This window comes from Perna viridis, chromosome 11 (assembly GCF_037379345.1).
Source record: "Perna viridis isolate PV_CMFRI_1.1 ecotype Kerala chromosome 11, ASM3737934v1, whole genome shotgun sequence".
Taxonomy (NCBI): domain Eukaryota; kingdom Metazoa; phylum Mollusca; class Bivalvia; order Mytilida; family Mytilidae; genus Perna; species Perna viridis.
The window spans coordinates 24153012-24174874 of NC_142455.1; the positions used below are offsets into that span (position 1 = coordinate 24153012).

At 31.9% G+C, this 21863-nt stretch overlaps 1 long non-coding RNA gene across 2 annotated transcripts; it reads right to left on the reverse strand.

The window, feature by feature from the left end:
* Positions 1-8195: 8195 nt before the first annotated feature.
* LOC148603457 (uncharacterized) lies at positions 8196-17133 on the reverse strand. 2 transcript variants are annotated; one of them, XR_015916823.1, is made up of 4 exons: positions 17054-17133; positions 11419-11473; positions 9556-9651; positions 8196-9334 (listed from the first exon to the last, which is right to left on the reverse strand). It is a non-coding gene; the product is annotated as an uncharacterized LOC148603457 (long non-coding RNA). The 2 variants fall into 2 exon arrangements; XR_015916824.1 differs by lacking the exon at positions 17054-17133 and adding an exon at positions 16325-16407.
* Between the last annotated feature and the right edge of the window lie 4730 nt (positions 17134-21863).

Genomic DNA, 21863 nt, shown 5'->3' on the forward strand with positions numbered 1-21863 from the left:
AACCATTTAGCCAATAATACATGCCATCATAACATTGTTCTTTGAAACTGTGTTTTGATTCTCGCAATGGTAAATTCCACAGTGCACATAAGCCTTCAGCCGTCTAATACGACTATAAATAATGAAATTTATTATATGATACATTATTGTTGTATGAGTAGTTTATTCATTTTATTTTCTAAATATCAGATTTTGAGTTTGAGATGTGTATATATATAAATGTATGAGGGAATTGTCAAAACAAAACATGCCTTTACGATCTCTATTTTATTAACCCAGTTATAAAGTGCGTCGTACTGTTCGCATTTTATTTTTTTGTCGTCATATTGTCCCTTGGTTACAATGTTCTTCTCGTTTGCACCTTAGGCAAACTACATATGTATTAAGACATAAATTAGCTATGTATCTGCAGCAAAATATACTTTTGTTAAAATGTTTGTGAATACCTTATATGTATGAAGAATAACATCAAATCAAGAAACATTATTCAAACTTGGATAACGGTCTGATTTTCCAATTTCAATGTACAGAAAGATGAAAGTGAAAAGTTTAAAATTAAGAAAAAAAGAATGAGTATTTGATGTTCCTACACGTTTTATTGGATATTTCTCATAGTTGCGAACAAAAAATCTAAATAAATACCAATACACGTAAACTTTCTTTCATTCTTGTTATAGAAGGTATTATTTATCTTGAACCATTGCATAATTTTTCACTTAGACTGATATTTGATTACCTAACCACTTTCGATCCCATGTAAGTTATTTTGTGTCCTTCCTTGTAAAACAGTCCAATGACTCAAAGTTTGCACGTTATCCGTTTTATGCGTTCTTCAGATGCAATACTAAATTTATATGCATTTGCTATGTATAAATATGTATTTGCCTGCTGCAAAATTTGTCAAAAATGGATGTTTCGTGTAAAACATTTCCCTGGAACTGAATGTAAATTTTAGAGTTACTAAAGCAACATAAAGATATCAAACTTAGCTCTTTATTGACAAAATTTAAAAAGATAACATAGCCTCTCTTTTATATTTCATTGCAATTCATTTATTAAACAGGAGCACACGATACCATATCAGACATCGGTAGACAAAAAATCAGTTTTTGTACAGAGCTTTATGTCTAAAAGTTTTAAATACGGTAAAGATTTCTTTTTATAGTTAACATATGCCTACAATCTCAACAACCAAGGAGCATGGTCAATGTGCATCAGGAAGTTATAATAGAACATGTAGCGCACATGTCGCTATGTTTAAACTACACATTTGTTGTTTTCCAAGTTCTTTATGAACTCATTCATCAGTTAATATTATTTTGGCATTTCAAAGTAATTGACATTAGTGACGAAAGGTTAAACAAATTTGTGTATAATTTACAAGACTTCCACCTCTAAACTGCGAGTTAAACTTGAATGAAAAGAAAGAAATGTATTTGAAGTTTCGAGAATATTTCCAAAAAATATTTACCATCCTCCTTTTTTAAAGGCTAAATTCCAAGGTTGGAACATATAGATGCGAAAATGTATAACATTTGTCGTTGGTATGTTCCACTTTTTCCTATTTCATCATGACATGATTTACACATGATGACACAATGTCTGTGAGAGGAAAATGATAAATTAACTTTTCAAATCTAATCTAATGCTTAAAATTACTCACGTACGAAGGAAATCAGTATAAAATCAATGTTTTTATCGGCGAAATGAAATTTTAAAATGATGCTAGATTAATTTTTGATTCTTATATGTTTAAATAATTCTCACGGACGGATTAAAATAAACACTACATGCACTATCATTATTTAGCACATAATTATGTTTCTAACAAATAATGTCATAACCCTTCTCACAATGTTAGGTCTTTTCCTTGCATTTATTGATTTTCATGTCATGTGCAAACTTTACAAAAATAATATCCGCTCCATGTTTATTGAAATTATCGTACCTTGTCTCGAGTAACGCAGTATATGTAAATGTTTATATGTGCATGATTCATCAGGAAAATTATTATAGAAAATCTACGATAATACCTTCAGTCACACGTCAAGTCTATTTAGAAATGACCATTTAACATGTTAACGCCCAAAAATCTTATCTGATATGTACACGAATGTATTTTATACGGTACTTTGTTTCGCAATGACATGGAAAATAATATATTACCATTGCAATACTAATTCAAAAATGCAATGACTCAGAACAGTGTGGAAAAGCATCTGTCGACAATAGAAAAAAATAATTTGATTTGCGGTACAACTTTTTAAATAAATACACAGCAAAAGGTTATACACGTGACATTCGTTTGAATTGGGCTTCACATGAAATTAACTTGAAATCAATGTCAATTCGCTCAACATGAACGTAATATAAAAAGTTCACATTAATTCCTCTTGAAGGCTTGATTGAACGATCAAGTAAACTTTATCACACATTTTATTTGCTCAATTTATGTGAAATCAACTTTAATTTACTTGTTGAACCAATAAAGGACAGTCCATGAAAATACAGACACTACCTATGGTATAGGTGGTTCGTGGAGTAGAAAATTGAACCTACAGAAAACTATGCTTTTTGGTCTATTTTAATATACTGTGCCGCGACGCGGTGGAGATGATTGTCATGTTCCCTGTCTGTGCTTGCGTGTGTGATCTTGTGAACGCAACTCATAAAACGCCAGCTGGTTGGTTTTGTTCAAACTTTGTCCGATTGTTAGATTTAACATGTAGTTGGACTTATCATAATTTTGTTTCGCCAAATTATACGGGAGTTTTGGAACTTTTGCTCTTTATCTATTCTCTTCTTTTTTTTTGCGGGGTGGGACACATGTGGCTAATCGTTGTCAGCAGTCTTGTGTATGTAATCATAATCCTTTCTGTTTTCAGTCCCGTATTTTTGAGTAGTTCACAAAATCATTTCCAGGTAAAATCAACCAGGTTAAGCCAAACCGAATCAATTAAGGGCGATAACACTTATAAATTGCCAATTTCATTCACGATCTATATATTTTTAATTTCAAAATTGCAACAACTTAATGACAAACTATCATGACTGGTTATGTGATTTGTAACTGCTTCTAATCTTGAACTAAAAAATAATTATAATTTGGTGTTTTTTGACATGTATAAATCATTTCCTGTTTGATTTTTACAACCACTCCTACTCAAATATTCGACTCAAATACGAAAGACATATGTATTCTACACAATACAGGCTGTTGTCATCTCGTAAAGGGATTCCAATGACCTTTAATATGCAGGGAATCCAAACCTAGTATACATTAGACAATGATGATGAGGACAATGTGAATTATCGGATTTCATAAGTTAACATATATACTGACAAAACGAGAAAATGCGTCGGTTACATTTTTGTACTTATAAGTCTGATAGTTTCCACCGTCCAACAAAAAAAATACAACTTGGGTTGAAAAAAATCCTGTTTTTCTTGAAATTTGAATTTTGACGGGAATTACAGCTGAGTTGTGCAATGATGCAAGTTTTGGTTTACAAAGCTAAATATACATGGTATTTTTGTTGTAATAATACAACGGGAAAATAAAGCATGACAGGGCTTCAAGAATGGGAAAGCAAAAAAAATTAATTTAGTGATTGTACACACAGATTTCAATTTTTTGTAGCACTAATGTCCATCAAAAACTTTGACAGTCAATATATGACTTTTGACAAAGAAAAGTTTTCTATGACCACCCTTTTAAGGAAAACTTTGACAGAGTCGACAAGCCTTACAAGCATTAGTTTCATATAGCTGTATAAGGTGTTAAAAATGATATTTTTGCATTTTAGAGAGTAATCAAGGGAACCAAGGTTATAGCGGTAATCAAAAGAATGCAATCCAGGACAAAGACCAGACACGGAAAACAGATATACACAACAAAGAACATAAAGTAACTAAAATCATACACACAAAGTAACAAAAGCAAATGGGCAACTCGGACTCCACTTAAAACTGGGAGCATAGATCAGATGCACCGGTAGGGTTAGCGTCCTCTGCTTTTCAAGAAATACCCGCCGAGTTGCTCATAAAAAGTCAAATCCGGGGTAGACAAACGAGGAAAGGAAAACACAATAACCCGTTGAATAAATCAGTTTTCATGGTGCAGATGGATACACCATAACGATCCATGAGTTCCTGATGACGACCATAAAACTTCTATAGTGATCAATTCAATCTTGAGTATGAGTTGTGAAGGAAACGATATTGAGTTTTAGGTAAAGGTGAATTGCCATTTCAAGCTTCATTTTTGCATATATGAGGCTTTTATACCACGTTATTACCTTCGTAAAATGATCAATTATACAAGACATTATATGGATCGAAATGTTTTTCTTGAGCGGTGTGATCCTGCATCCTGTTTGCAAGTATGTTGGGTTGGTGTTGTCAAAGCAGTTTATAATTCATAATATCAAATCACTGTTTGACACAAGGATGGTTTACCAACATCTACAGTATTATGTAGGGCCACAAGCCTTGTGCAACACCATTTCTCTGCACAAGTCTGTAACGAACATCTCCTAGCCTTGTTTCCGCTGCTTCCTGTAACCATGTCAACCCTGGTTAAACAAAATACACAATTAAGTTCTTAAAATTCAGTCTGTTTCCAGTTCGGCTCCCAAACGGTTTCCTATCTTCCTCAGCCATGTTTAGATATAATATGTACACATTCATCGTATTCGAAAAAACAAGTTGCCAAAATAATCCACAAAAACTTAATTTATACAATATTGAATGACTTCTGTCCTTGAACTTACGGCAAATTATTCTGTCGAATCTGTCAAATCTGATATGCGACTATAGTGAAGGTATGAAAGAAAAATAGCTATTGAAAAACTTGAATTAGCTATGTATCTGCTGCATAAATTACTGTTCAACGTGCGATGTTGTAGATCTTGAACAATTCAATGTCAAGTGCATTCATTTTGTGGTTGTATGCAATATATATGAAATCAAGTAAAAGATCAACTCGATTAAATTTTAAATGTACATTTTTAATGTAGGTTTATATACGTTTTTTCTCCCCTTCCTGGTTCCCTTCACTTCACAGTTATATTTAGATAGACATGCATAAGTCACATGATCTATGCATGATGTCATGGAATCTTTTAGGCTGAGGCAGTTGGACCCAAACAAATTTCAGTGAATTCCACTTGATGGAATGTAGCTTTCCAAACTTTATATTTATTGGACTTTATATTTATAGCCATTTTACTATTATTTTGCATCTACTCATAGCATGTGTTACGTAAATCACGTTGTATTTTTATTATAACACACGAACTATGCCTCTGAAGGCAAGCAACAGGGGTCGCAATGTGCATCGTATTTATCGTACAATTTACCAGAAAATTGGACTGCTGATCAGCTTAATACTGAACTTTCAAACTTGGGATAAGTTTCCTGGGAACGCGCACCGATCGCACTTGGTTTCATTGTATAAATCATATGATCATTCACGGGAGGTAACCGTAACAGCTGAAGAGCCAGATTTTGGAACAGCTGAAACTATACCTGTGAGGCCGTAAGATGGAACAGCTGAGATAATCATGGCCGAAACGGAACTTCCGGTAGTGCATGAAAAGGATAATATAAACAATGAACTTCTCAGTGTAATTTGAGAATTGTCAGCCAACGTCAACGCATTTAAGAAGGACATGAACTCTGTTACGAATGACATTCAAACGTTTTAAGGCACCAGACACGTGTTAGTAGCTGCAGGAAGCCCAGACCAGGCGGGGCCAGAGATAAGGACAAACATGGCTATACACTCTAGGGTTCCCGAAGAATTCCAAGAAGACACAACACTTAGCAGACTCTTGTTCTTAACCACCCTGAATTTCATTAGCAATGGTCACCATACATTGTATATAAAGCGATGTCATATAAAATTGTTACAATGTAGCTGGAGTTTAAAACTATTTAACATTAATTAAAACTCAGACCGTTTCGTTTTAGTGATATTTCGTTTTAGTGATATAATTTAAAATAAATGCAATTTTCTTATAATCGTGCGTGAATACCCTGTATGTGTGAAGTCTGTATTTTATCCAAAATAATAACACCAAATCAAGAAACACAATTGAAACTTGGACCACTGTAATGAAAGGGCAGATAATTGTTTTCGGAATATAATTCAAAATAATCAAAGATAGCAAAACGTACATAATTGGACTTGCATTATCATTATTAAACATTTCATTAGAAAAGATTTATATGTTTGTCGCAAATAACTCGCATGGTGTTTCTCATAATATCATGTTGTTTTCCTTATACTATTGGACACATACAAATTTGTCCGTTCGATGTATATTGAAGTTCAACGTTATAAATAACTCAGTATATGTAAACATTTACATGTACATGACCCGTCAAGGGAAATGATATAGAAAATCAACGACCTTCGTACGGTCATCTGTTGCTACAAGATTGAAATCATCACTACAGGTGTTTTATGGTCGTCATCATGAACTCGTGGATCGTTATTGTATATTCATCTGCACCATGAAAACTGATTTATTCAACGGGTCATAGTTTTCCTTTTCTGGTTTGTCTACCCCGCACTTGACATGTTATTAACAACTCGGCGGGTGTTTCTTGAAAAACTGAGGGCGCTTACCCTACCGGCGCACCTGGTCCATGCTCCCAGTTTTTAGTGGAGTCCGAGTTGCTCATTTGCCTTTGTTACTTTGTATGCATGATTTTAGTTACTTTATTTTCTTTGTTGTATATGTCTGTTTTCCTTGTCTGGTCTTTGTCCCTGGATTACATTCTTTTAATTACCGCTATGACCTTGGTTCCCTTGATTACTCTTTCATAATGTTCACTCAAAGAAAATCCAATCTGATATGTCTAAGACACAATACACACGAATGTATTTCCTAATTAATCTTGTTTTGCCAAGAAAGAACATATGCCTATAGAGACACAGATTTAACAATGCATAGACTCAGGAAAGTATCAAAAGCAACTATCGACAATGAAAATTTATTTTGATTTGCGATGAAATTTCTTAACAAGCACTCTGGCTAAGAATCATGCAAAATGGTATTTATGGTAGGAAAGTCTACATACTTTTGATTTTGATGTTTTGTTTTGCTTAAGAAACCAGAAAATGAAATGAAGCTTGTCGTAGAACTCTTGTGCATATTAAAGAGTAATGAATATGTGCATATGAAATTTAGATTATATAGAATGTACAATAAAATTCAAGATTAAGGGAGATAACTCTGTTTTTAGTACGAAAATGCAATAGAAACTATTGGATTTTCAATGTGAAATATCCCATAAAACAGACAAATAAGGATGAATAGTTATACATTTCAACATATAGAACTATGATGGAAATTAATAACAAACATAACAATAGTAGCCTTTTTTAGAGTGTATAACATATTTTAGAATGTGTATGATTTAACAGACTGCTACTTTATAACTGCACAGATAACTGTTAAACACGTGAAATTTGTGTTAATATCATTTGCTGAATTTAGGTGAAATCAAGTGATTTTCGTAAACAAATGTGCAATTATTTTGTATGTGTATTTAACTAATTTGTCTTGATTTGTTATCATGCATGTAAAACAAGGCCTGAAGAGCCTCTGCCAAAAGCATGCCATCTATCTTATAATTACAGATTAAGAGATGTAAGAAACCTTATACCGATTGTACATTGGGAATTTTACAAATTACATTGTATATGTATATTTTTGACATAATTGAGTCCCCTATAATGTATTTCCTGCATTTTGATACAAAGACTATCCGGGCACCCGCTATATGCTTGCTTTTCCCCAATCAGTAAATTCATCTCATATCGTTAAGATAATAATGTTAAGGTAATTGCCCATAGACCTGCAATTGTTTACTATAGTTTTTTTAGTATTTTTTAAAGATTGGTTTTTGAATTCCAGATGTATATGTCGCGGCGAAATGGTAAATATTGAAAGTGCCTTTTATACATTGCATTCTGACAGATCACATCGGTTATAATGAACTTTGATTGTTCATTTTAAACTGGTTGTTTTTCCTTTGTGAGTATTTGTATTTTCCTTCCATTTTGGTTTTGTTTGAACGTTATTAAAGGATCAGAAGATTATCAAACATGCTCAATTTGGAATTAATATAAACATCTGACCATTAAGACGTATCACTCCATTAACAAAGGTATAAGAATAACATAACTTTCTTGATTGTTTTATTGAAATTTAAGAATTAAATAGAAGCAGACAACACCATATCCAACATCGGTAGACCAGATTAAATCAGTTCTTCACAGAACGTCATGTGGAAGTTTGAATAGGGAAATGACCAAAAAAAATATTAAAAATGAAATTTGTGCGGGATTGACCCAAAATATCTAAAAAAAAATGAATATGGGCTTCCTCACCACAAATTTCATTTTGCATGATCCTCATGTGGAGTGCTATATAAAATATGATATGGATAATTATCACTGAACATCGTTTTTGATATGTAAGAAAAGTATTGTTTTCTGAATATTGCTTGTCCCTAGGGCAATAACATTTTATATTTGGCAGTGTCTGCCCTCTCGTGAGCTTTACTGACGTCACTTCTGCACAACTCCTGTCTATCGGAGACGTCCCAGTCGATTTGAAGTAATGTTGTCAGTTGAAATTACGGATCATGCACTTTATCTGTTAGTCTTGTTACTACTTTCCTTATAAAAAATATTTGGTAAACAATTAATTACTGATACAAAAATATGGGATAAACAGATTCATACGTGGCCTTTTTAATATTTCTGTTGTTATCAGGCCTCGGTTGATATTGTCCCTCTGGCTGATAACAAAAGTCATGTAACAATTTTTAGAATATATGCATTTATTCAGACTGCAAAAAAGACTTTTAGACCAAACGTCCTACCCGAAATATAGTTAAAAAATGTTCTACCTTATAGAAGAGTACATTAAAAAAAATAATTCCACTCAAAAGCAAAACATAGACAAAGCATGAAATTGCCTTTCAAGGTCAGAGTTAATGGTGTAGAATCGGGTAATGCACCATTGTATAGTAGTTTTTGATACAAAATACGGCTTCTTATCTATAAATAATATAAAAATTGTAATAGTTCAAATTCCCTCATTCATTTCGTTATGCGTTGTATTCTGTTTTTATAAAAATATAGTTACTAAAAGCAGATAAGCATTTAAATGTAGCACAAACAATACACAAGATCGTTCACGAAGTCATCAAAGTACTTATATAATACACGCTAGCAGTAGGGAAATGGCTATCACAAACAGACTGTGCTTAGAAAGTTCTGCCGAATCGCAGTCATCAGGTGCGTCTGTCGCTCCTGTAATAAAAAAAATAAAGTCATTTATAAAAAAAAGTGCAATGTTTCGAAAGTACTATCTAAAGTTAAATACTATATTATATTCTAAATTACATACAATATTTTGATTATTAAGAGATAAGAAATAGTCAGACACAATGAGTATTTAATGTTTGATATGTTTTTACTCTCATATTTTCGTAGTTTTAAATGTAAATATTGATTAAAATACTAAATGATACCTCGCTTCCTTCTTCCCGAAGAATTTGCTGCAGGAGTTGCCGCTGGAGTTGCTGCAGGAGTTGCCGTTGGAGTTGCTGTTGTTGTTGTGGTTTTGCCTGAATATAATAACAGGATAACAATCAATATCTCTATGTTTATATGATATAATAGAATATCAAATGTATTTACATTTGTATGTGCAATTTCTAGCTTTTGTTTGGTATCGTTGGGTGCTGATTGAAAATTCTACTTTGTATTGTTTATGTTAATTCATTTTTGACAATTATTTTTGGTAATACAATTCTAGTAAAATATATCTATGGAACCCCAAATAATACCAAATCGTGTGTGATGGAACCATTTATATCGTTTTGAATGTGTTCTGGACCTATTAAAACCTGTCTAAACTGAATCAATTATAAAATCAAAGACGGATTCACTGTATAAAATACTACAATACAGGAAACAAATGAAATGAAATAAGAAAGGTTGATAACATATCCATATCCAAAGTATCGTTTTCAAAGATATCGTTGCATTGCCGACATGAAAAACAATGCCGCGAACATTAAAGGGAAAACATACTTTATTTTTATATTTATTACAAAAAGGACAACACGAATCACGTGTAAATTGAATGCTTCGGAAGGCTGCCGAATGTCTGATTTTTGCTAGATACCCACATTCGTACTCGTTGAAAATCAAGTCTGACACCCAATACTGACATTCCATGTTTTCTATCAAGTCATGATTTGTAGACATAATTTTCTAAATATTAATTCCTTGTTTACAATTTATCTCATTAGGTGTAAAATGCTCACCTCATCTGTTTTTCGTACGCAGAATACAGTATTTCTCTGGTATAAAAAGTAACATAACATTTTTTTGCTGGTATTGTATAAAGAAGGCATTATTCATCTGGATATAATAGATACTTCCCGAATAAATGATTGTGTCGCAGTTTATAGATTTATAAGTCACGTCTCAGTTTACCATGTAGAGAGCAAAACAAAATACTACGTGTGGTCAATTGTCTGATCAGTTAGACAACTTATATATTACGATTTTGAGTTTTTGTTAAAATATTTAATGTCTTCAGGTTAAACATTACGTCATATCACGCGTTCAAATCTCTGTTTGTTAAGTAGGAGGTATGTGGTGAAAGAGTTCGTTGGTCTGTCCATCCGAACATACCTTACACAACGAATCACCCTTCCTTAAATCGATACTTCTCTTATACCAGTGGAAAATGTCATTTCCACGCGAAATGTATTAAAAAAGATGTGTACAAGCTATGTTTGATAAATTGTACAGAATCATATTGATTGCTTGAAAATGTACTGTATTGCAACTATTTTATGGGCATTTTTTATTGAGTGATAACATATTTATCTCTTCTCGGATTATGCTCTTTGGTGCATTTTTATACACATATCCACGGGTCATTCTTATACTTGCAATTTGACTTAAAATACTAATCAAAGGGTATTTGTGTAGATTGATCTTTGAGATCTCTATTTAATGCAAAACATCAGTTTACCTTCACCGGTTTTCACTTAGATAAGTAGGATATTTTTAAGGACATAATTGGATATAGCCATATGCCCTCTATGTTCATCAAAATATTAAACATGTGCATTTAATCTTATTTGGAGAAGACATTGATCAAAATTTTGATCAGTCATGACCAGTTAAAAAATCATTATATAATCCAACCAATTGCGAACACCTTAAAGTAATAATGATGTACAGAGGCATCGCCATGTCTGGGTTGGTCGATTAATTTGAATTATTGCTAGCATGTGTACATGTAAACAATGCAAAAAAGATAAAGTAAATATCTGTTTTTGTGACTGCTTTACGAAATACTCATGTCTTTGTACATTTCTTTGTTGCCGCCACCAATCCAATAGCAAAGAGCATCAGTAGATAATATTTCTGAAACAATATATTTGCACATTACAAAGTTGGTTACATTTATCATATTTCAATTGTGTTGTTTACTTTTAATCTAGTTTTATGATGAAAATGATTTTTCTTCTTCCATATTCAGTTCATCAAAAGTATGTTAAACGTACGTGCCCCGGGTAAGCATTAAAAATAATGTGCATGAAAGGCAACTGGACAGTTCCACAAATACAATATATGGAAGTACTACGTCATTGGTTCTCAATCCCTATTATGATACAACGAAGAAAATGGCAGTTGCAGAAAAAAAGCATGACATCTTCTAATATTGCTAACACCGATACATATCAGCTTTAATTTGAATTTCTAAGGAAAGGAATTCCAGGGATCAAAACAACAATCTTTAAATTTTCTTTGTAGCGGAACTACTTAACTTGGAAACTCCACCCCTGTGCAGATTTGGGTGTCAAAACAATAGGCCTGCAGCAGCGCTAAGCGAGTCGTAAAAGGCGACTAAATAGTGCTCAAAAACCTAGCCGGGAACTAGACGCTCTGCCCACAGAACAACTGTGATGTGTGCCCCAGGTGGTGGAATGGGGTACCTCTTGCGTGTTACATGCTGGGATTGTCAGGTTATAATACGGAAAACAAAACCTCACCACAAACCATAGTGGTGCACCATGTTGGGAAAAATGCCACATTCCTCGATAGGAGTAGGAATCTTTGCGCTCCACCGCAGAAGGCACAATTGCCCGACCCTACACATCCCTCCCCTTTTCCAGTGGCAATCTAAATTTGTAGACCCTGTTGCCCTTCTGTCCCATCCCTTTTTTATTTCATTATCATTTCATGTCCATTTTATCATCCATTTCATGTTCATCGTCTGAATATCTCTGAAATATTGCTGCTCGGACGTTAAACCCAAACAACCAATCAATCGATCAATCATGGAAACTTCATAAGCATGTCTGATGAAAAAGACTGCACGACAGAATAGGCGGATTTATATTTTCTACGATTCGATTATCCTTGACACAGGTGTCGATGATAGAAAAAAGGTCTCTCCTCTTTTTACGACATAAATACATTTTAACGTATTTTTACAAACGTAATGCACTAACCACGACAACTGCTTAAAATACGCATGTGCTAGCTGGCAAGTTGTGTGAGTTATAGTAGTTGGTAATACTGACAAGGGAGGTTTTGAATTGGTCGGTGGAAATATAAATTTTTCAAAACTATTTATTATATTATTTACACCAATCTATTGTATTGGACACTATCTGACACCAAAACTCATATGGCTACATCGAACGCGGAGGTGATTGGGCTTTTTAACACATTGATTTCACTCTTTAACGCCTAAACCAAATCGGCAACGCAGTAGCTTATTCCATTTTTTTTCTCAATCGTTTGGTAATTTTATTAATACCTCTATCAGAAAGAATCAGTGCAAGACCCTTACGAATAATCGAATGACATTTAAAACCAATGGAAAACAAATCGGAGTAAAACTTACGTGACTTTTATCACAAGAAAAAAATCAGTAAAATCGATATTCTTTATTGTAAATCGTGAAATCCTAGGTATTGAATATTGCTTAATTTGTCTCTAATTCTGATTCAAATTATGAAAATTATCTTAAACTAACAATCACTACTAAGTTATTTAAGTCTGAATAGGGTACATTTTGTTTTAACTTGTGTTATCTCTGTCTTAACTTTTCTACATATGTCTGAAAAATACTTGGATTGTCTGGTGTGAATCTCACCATATCCAATCAAGTCTCAAAAAGTCTTGACTGTGTCTCGAAATGTCTTGACCCAGTCTCGACCAAGTTTTCACAAGTCTCAACCTGTCCCGAAGAGTCTTACCGGTTTTGAATAGTCTTAAAGAAATCTAGAAATCTCGACCAGTCTCAAATGAATCTCAAACTGTCTCGATAACATATATTTAACAATTTAGGACTGAAAACAGTCCTGATTTAAGAATTCAAAGATAAAACCACTTTATCTCTTTTATGCATGAATTGCCTTTTGTATAATTTTTATGGAGACTGTTACTTAATTATTCAGGTTAGTAACTGAGTAGAATTATTTATACTAGTGGTATACTTGTACTTGTATATATAGTTCTTCTTGGTATCAAAGTAATGTTATAAAATCTAGTACTGACTAAATGAACTAAAGACGAGAAATATGAATAAAATATAAATCGTATACACATGTAGTTACACTTGTAACAAAGAATTTTTTTAAAAATGAAAAAAATTGAATGGAGATTTATGTCTCTTCCCTTACTCCACTTTTACATGTATAAAATTTACGTGAATATTTCTATTTAAATATTAGACAGCTCAACTATAAACATACACATTACCTAAACGATTAATTATTTTCATTGTGCGATGTTTGGCACGGAGGCTCATTTCCTTTACATCACATGTATCCTACATGTATAATTCACACGCACAATTAATTTGCGCGCTAGGGTTTGAAATATGCAGCAGATAGATCACGCACTGAGTAATACCATTTATAATCGAAGTGTTATCTGTTTTGATAAGTTACATGGGCTATGTATACACGTGTATAAATAATTTGTGTTCATATCGAGTGAAAAATAAAGCGGAATTTGCGAGAAAACCTCAATGCAATTTTTATTGATGCCTCATTGGAATAAATATAAAAATAGAACTTCATGTATTTCAGTGATAAACTCACCTCAACAGTGCAACCAAATTTGAGATCATTAATTTAAAATATAATTACATGTAATATTAGACTAGGAGCTTGAAACTAGTATTTCTATAGTAAAAATTAATTCTTTAAAAAAAATAACGGTTTATGTTGAGTGTGCCACAAGCCTGTTGTCGGCTATTTATAGTTAATCGGATTCCCTGAGATAAATCCACGATGATATACTTATAACTTAAGTTTTCGTTTGGACTGATTTGCAAATACATTATGTATCGGACTTCATCTGTAGTTAATTCAAGGGACGATTTTCCCTCAATTAAAGATAGCGTGGGCAGCTTCTTTTATCTTTTCGCGGTTCGAGGATCTGTTGACACAGGTGTCATGTGATGCAACATGATCATCTAATTATGAAACAAGTAACAGTGTTTTTTAAATCAGGAAAACAATAAGTTTTGATCTACCACAGTGGTTTAATGTAGATGTTGCATAACAAGAACAATAAATATTTTTTTATATGTTTTGGGGAGGAAAACATTTGTCATGCAAAATCTTTCACATAAAAGAGTTGAAATCAGGGAAATCTCCCCTATACCAACTGCCAGAGGTTACAAGACCTCATGTTTGGGGTACTACCCTTCATATGGTAGTTTTTAAGTCCATTGTAAAACTTTAAAGTTATCTAAATATATGCATGCAATTTGTTTAAAAGTTTTAAAAGTAATTTTAAGTAACTTTTAGGAATTAAGTACATTTTTATTTTCATTATTTCATAAGTTACAGACCAAAGTAAACGCAATATTTCAAGGCCCACAACTATTTAGATATATCCCGGGTAGGAAAATTAAGAATATTATATGTTTGAAGTGGCTCGAATAAAACGTTAATTACAATAACGAATAAGTAAACAATAGCCACTTTTAAAAGATAAAAAGGAACTACATAAAAATATAAATTAAAGGTACACAATTGACAAAATGACAATATGTCGTGAAATGTTAAAGTAAACGTATATCTAATATTTAGATATTAGAATAAAAAGTATCTTTATTCAGAAAAATATACTTCAAATACAATAAACATCCGCACTTTAAAAGAAAAAGACAATTTCAAAACATTATAATGCTATAATGGATGAATAACTCATGTCGAGTCTAAAGGTTGTTGAGAGCTTTGAATTAAATTGTTGAGACAGTTTAAGACTTAGTTTGGACTGGTTGAGACTAAGTCGAGCCTATTCGAGACTGGTAAGACTGTTTGAGACTAGTCGAGACAAGTTAAGAATTTGAAAACTTGATCGATACAGGTCAAGGCTGTGTCAAGACAAGTCGAAACGTGGTCGAGACTAGTTGAGACTAGTTTGGACAAGATGAGACTCGGTCAAGATAATCCAAGTATTTTTCAGTCATATTTAGAAAATTTAAGACAGAGTTAGCACAAGTTAGGACACAATGTACCCTATTCAGACTTATATAACTTAGTAGTGAATGATTTAATTGACTGCATAAATAAAAACATAGTAAGATCTGATTTCACTATGATCTTGGTTCTCAATTAAAATATGTTACAATAATAGCGACACACTTATGAATTTCTACTATTTGAGTTAAGACATGCAAATTAATAATGTTACACGACACGATAAGGTGAATACACAGCTAATTTTTAAAGTGTGTATGGCTTGGGTCATTGGCGATCTTTTGTTTTCCATTTCGAATTTTGGAGTCATATACTGTAAATGTATAACAATTTTGCGATTCTGTAAAATGAACGTATTCGCGGGTATAAATTTTCGCGGTTTCAAAAAAAGAATTATTAGTGTTTAAATCCATTTCCCGATGACTATTTTCGAGGCGTTCTGTCCACTGCAAAAATAACGAAAATAATACACCGCGAAAATTAATAAGTTTATAGTAAGTACATAATTATGTTCATGTGAATACGTTTATAAAGTCTCAATAGAAATTAGTCCGTGTCTTAAAATCTTGCAATATTCGTTGTCCATTTGTTTGATATTAATGCAAATTAGGAAACAGTGTCATTATTCCATTTGTGCAAGTAGACCTATATGATGTCTTGAGTACATGTATGAATCATTGTTACATGCTTAATTAAAAATAACAATAAAACATACATGTACCTCACGCGAAAATTTGGAGTCACGAAATTGCGTATGTGTACTTACCCTCGTTTAAAGAGATTTTCGTAGAGTGAAGACTAGATTTTTGTCAATGAAGTTCTCTTAGGAGAATACACAACGATAAATATAAAAATAGGAGATATAATTTGGTTGCCAATGAGATAGTCATCCACAAAATGTGAAGGAATGAACACATTAATTTCTACAAGTCACTACACAGTCTTCAGTGACGGGCAAACCTATGTAATAAAGCAGGCTGTGAAAACATGACTGTAAACTACTTCATCACTAATAATATGTAAAATATGCATCATCATGGTGCATCTCGAATAATCAAACTAATTAAATTTTGAATTTGAATGCTTTAAATAGAAGAAATTCTGAATCAAAAATTATCCCGTGATGAGATTTACGAGCCTTACCGACAAGATACAGACAATAACCAAAAAGGAAAAAAGCAGTTCAAATATGCAATAATTGGTTTTACCTTTTTTAACTTTAAAATGTATACTCCTTTGAACGCCGTACTAATATCAATAAGAAAAAAAACAACAACTCCTTTAAAGTCTTAAATTTGTTAAACATAGTGCAAATTTCATATTTAAGTTCAATTTGGAGCCAATAACAAACTAATCACCACCAATTAGACTATTTTCCAATCATAAGCAGCGGATACCCGTTAAATATTTTGGCTGAATTGAACACATAATTCATTATACTTATCTAGAATCAAAATGTCAAAAACAAAAACGTACAAAATGTAAATAAACTTACATTCATTTTTTTAAAATAAACTATCGAAAATGGCAGTGTTCTTGTTGGAGGGAAAATCCCACTATCTATTTATATGTTTTATGTGGTTACGTTGTTGTTATAACAACCATATCAATATCATTCATTTGCTTGTATCTTCAGATCACACATGCTGAAATCGGCCCAGATTAAAATGTTACGTTGAAATTTCAAAATAGATTTGTCCAATCCTTATGATGCAACATAAAAACTTACGTTCAAAGATCATATAAGTCGTGCATATAAAACATGCTTTGATGAAAAAGCTTATAATGCAACTCTCTGACAATCTTGGCAACTTTATTTTTTTTACTGCCTTATCCAATTTGCAGTGACTTTAAATCTGCTCTTGCAGATATTTTTGGAGGCATTGATCCCTCAAATCGATCGTTTTTTGTAGAAACAAAATTCAGGTCCTTTCGTGTGGACCCTTTGGATACACTTTGCTTTTAACACAAGCTATGTTAATGCATTAGAGAGATATCTAATAAATTAAATTATGAAGCAACATGAAGGCAAGGCATGTCGTCATTTACAGAACTGGGAATTATTCATCTAGCTGTCAGAAATATACCTGCAGTTAAATAGATTACCTAAAGTTACATGCATGTTCTGCTTATTTTGTATTTAAAATAAGTTATTACTTTGTGGCTATTTGTGTCTTTTTTCAGGTTTAAAAAGGTGGAAATTGGAGATAGGTTATGAATAATTTTGATATTACTATTTTCTACCCCAGATAGATATCGATATTGAATGATAAATCATTAATTATTATAATTTATTATTGATTAGTGAATTTGTACTGTTTGTCATTTTGACACCAATTCAAATCAAGGGGTTCTTATCTGTTTTGAACTAAAAATTAACACAATATACCTGGAAATTGTTTTTGTTTTTTCTTTTAATTTTATATAACAACGGGAAGCAATGCTGTCGACGATGTAATCAATCTTTCGAATTGGTCAATTATTAGTATTGTTTGAACTACAAGTAATAACATGTTTATTTCTTTCGTTACATTTGATAATTCCCTCAAACTTGTTTAATTTAGTTGTTCTTCGGCACTTGGGATATGCTTTGGTTATGCACTCTTATTTTGTTTGTAAATTGAAAAATCTTGATCTATTTATTGATAATAATAATATCTGGTTAATGGATGGTAATATCCGGTTTTAATTTTTTTCCCAACTAGATGAAATTGACGGATAATTGGTAGAAAGGTTTTTAGTTTTGAATATGGGTTAACAGTACATACATGCCTCACGATGTGTCTTGTGCGATTGAGAGGCTTAGACCATTTTTAAATTTTCGGGCATAGATGTGTTAAACCGATTCGAACATTTAATTGCGATACAAATACTCGATTTACTGATCAGAACCAGATCAGATACACATGTATGTGTCAATCAGTAGTAGGACTATATATCCAGTTACTATCGCATTTGTGAAAGAAACTCCTTTTTTACAAAAGCTGATTTCCCTAAGTGACAATCTCCTCTGAAAGCAAATACTCTTGATTCGTCTTTTCACATTTCTCATCGATACAAAGAGTGAACCCTGGTTTTATTCCGGACGTTTTTGAAACCATATAAATATGTGAACTTCATGGATATCTCAAAGAATTCTTCCTGACCGGTCTCTTCCCATCGAAATCTAACATTAATCAATCAATTAATAATTGAAACAGAAGGAAATAAAACGAAAGGACATACCAGGTCTGATATAATTAGTTCCAGAGGTTCAATTTAATCAATTATCACATTTTCTCTTTATCAATTTACAATGACTTGAGAAAATGCAGCTTTTTTGAAGTACTTTGAGTTAAAAGTACTGTTTCTCATCTGTTTACTCTTTAACTATTTTAGATGGTTGACTTTCTGATTATTTTGCATTTCTAGTTCCTATTTCAGCAATAGGTTATCTGTAATTTAAGGTTTCTTGAGAGTATTATTAATACTTATAAGTAACTTGGTGCTGAAAAAACTTCTACATTTTATCCATTTATTTTTAATTATAACATTTAAGGTATCCCTGCATAATGATAATTTATAACAATTTACCGGTGCTGAAAAACTCAAACAATAGTTAAAACCCTATAAACCTTGAAAATATATCACATGTAAAAATGAAAATGAATAATTTCTAGTTGTTTAAAGTACTGGTATTTAAGGGTTTTTTTTTTTTTTTATAAATATTCAACAAGAAAAAAACAATTTTGAATGTTTGATCTGAAATTTTCACGTGTTATATGGATAGAAATTTTGTTGGAATTTGGTAATACCTAAATGTATTATTGCACATTGTAGGTTTAATATTTAAGATTGCCTTATTCTCTGTTTAAGATATTATTTCTTAATTATCGAATTACGGTTCAGAAAGCAAAACTATCAGAAATGTTGGTTACGTTTTCCGGACAGAATTATCACCCTTTGTACCTTTTCACTCGTTTGTACATTTTTGTATATACTAATGTCAGTAATTCTATCGATTAAGCGAGAATCGGGAAATCATGATATATGGCACTATATGCTTCCTTCGTAAAACCGTATAAAATGACAGTTTGATTTTGAAAAAAAAGAAGGCTCGTAAGTTAGTGGACATTTGGAATTTTAGAGAACATACATGTTCTCCGTTCTCCTGCACCTATTTTGACAGAATTTAGGCATTTGGACGCTATTTAAAAAATATCAGTAATATTTCAACTGTTAAATAATGTGTTACCAATACTGTTCTATCTGTCTTGTTACATTCTGTTATAGATTTACAATATCAGATAGTATCGAATCATTTATTGAAAAACCAGTATTTTTATTTTATTATTATTATTATTATTATTATTTTATTTCTTTTTTTTATTTCTGTTTTTTTTTTTTTTTCTTTTTTTTTTTGTTGCCATTCAGCTGTCTCTAATTTGTATTTATTCCTGATCCCTTACATTATGCAGGAGTTTGACTGTGATGTCTTGTTTCATTGATTAATGTTTTGACAAAATTTGTATTGCATAATAAATGATATCTATTTTTCTTAGTTTCGTATTTTGATAACCTGAACAAGTTACCGTTTTAATGCTATTTCGACTTATCCACATTGTTCAAACATACGGATGACCATGTGTGATTTGGGGTTTATACTTTCCAAACATTACAACACGTAATTTATATGATCTTTAGACGAAGCTGGCACAAAAATACACAAATTTGTTTTATATAAATGTATTGAAGCATTTTAAAATATCCCTGATTGAGCACCGGCTAACAACGGCAAAATCATGAAATTGATGTCTTTTTCATTGACCTGTTGATCATGAGAATTGTTATAAGTAAGTGGAATGTGCAAATATTTATTTCGATCAAAGAATACAGCAAATGTATGTTGGTGAAATATCATGTTTGGCAGAAGTATATTTGGTTGTTTGGACAATATGATAAGTGCATTTGTAGTTTATTGGGTGCTTAACATTAATCATTTGTTTGATCTCCCTCCTAACTGTACTAAAACAGGAACATTTTTTAGCATACACAACTAATAAAAGTCCTTCTTCAATGTATCATACCGTTGCATTTAAATACAGTATTCATAGAAAAAAGGAAAATAAAGATATGTCATGAATGCCGAATATAATACACTATGCACCCTATCATCTGAGGGGGACGTAAGCGTTTTAGTTAATTGTTAATAGCTATGATAAAATCCATGATAATTAAGTGAACCGATTTTACTTTCACTTGATGTACGAACGTTTGTAATTTTAAGTGTTTATTGTTTTACTTTTTATCAGACAATCATATGTAAATATTATTGTCTAAGATTTAACCCACCGCTTCCTTTCAAATTCCTGTACTATGTCAGGTATCAGCAGCTCCGATGGTTCAATATCTATTTTGACAGATTTAATTTGGACTTGACTTTGATTATGTATTGGATAAGTATTTGTAATTATTTTTAATTACCCTCATATGACAAGCATTTTTATTATAACTGGGACGGAATTTCTTTTAAATATTGCAATTGTGGTAAACTACAATCATTTAAAAAGTCCTTATTTTGTCTACATAATGTTGATTGATGGTTATAATAAACTACTGCAACATTTAAATATTTTTTAATCAATATATTATAATAAACAGAAGCTTTTGCTTTCTTGACCATGACTAATTGTGATGTTTATAAAATTGACATGAGGTTTATCACTTTTATTATTGTTAATTTTATATAGATATCAATTATATGTGTATGTAATGAAAAAAAAAGATAAGTATAAAAATCCTCAAAGTTTATGCAACAAAATACATTCTGATGATCCTTCATAAACAGAGCTTTCCTTGTAAGAAATATTTCATTTCGTTGACATTATTAGTACAGGAGTATGAAAGTATAAGAATGAATAATTGAGATTTCTGTATTCTGCAAAATATTGATTGCAAACCGTTGATATCATGTAATATTTCATTTGATAAAAAGGCAAGACTAACAGAAGTTTTATATTATAACTTTTTTATTATTCCAGTGTAGTAATTCCGATATAAGCTTGCATTCAATGTCGCTGCCCAACAAGGCAACATTTCTTTAACAAATGCTATCGAAGGGAGGTAAGTCAAGAACACACTAAGAGAATAGTTCAATGGCAAGTTTGGTATCAATAAAACTTTTGGGTTTATACTTTCCAAACATTACAACACATAATTTATATGATCTTTAGAGGAAGCTGGCACAAAAAGATACAAATTTGTTTTCTATAAATGTATTGAAGCATTTTAAAAGATCCCTGATTGAGCAACGGCTAACAACGGCA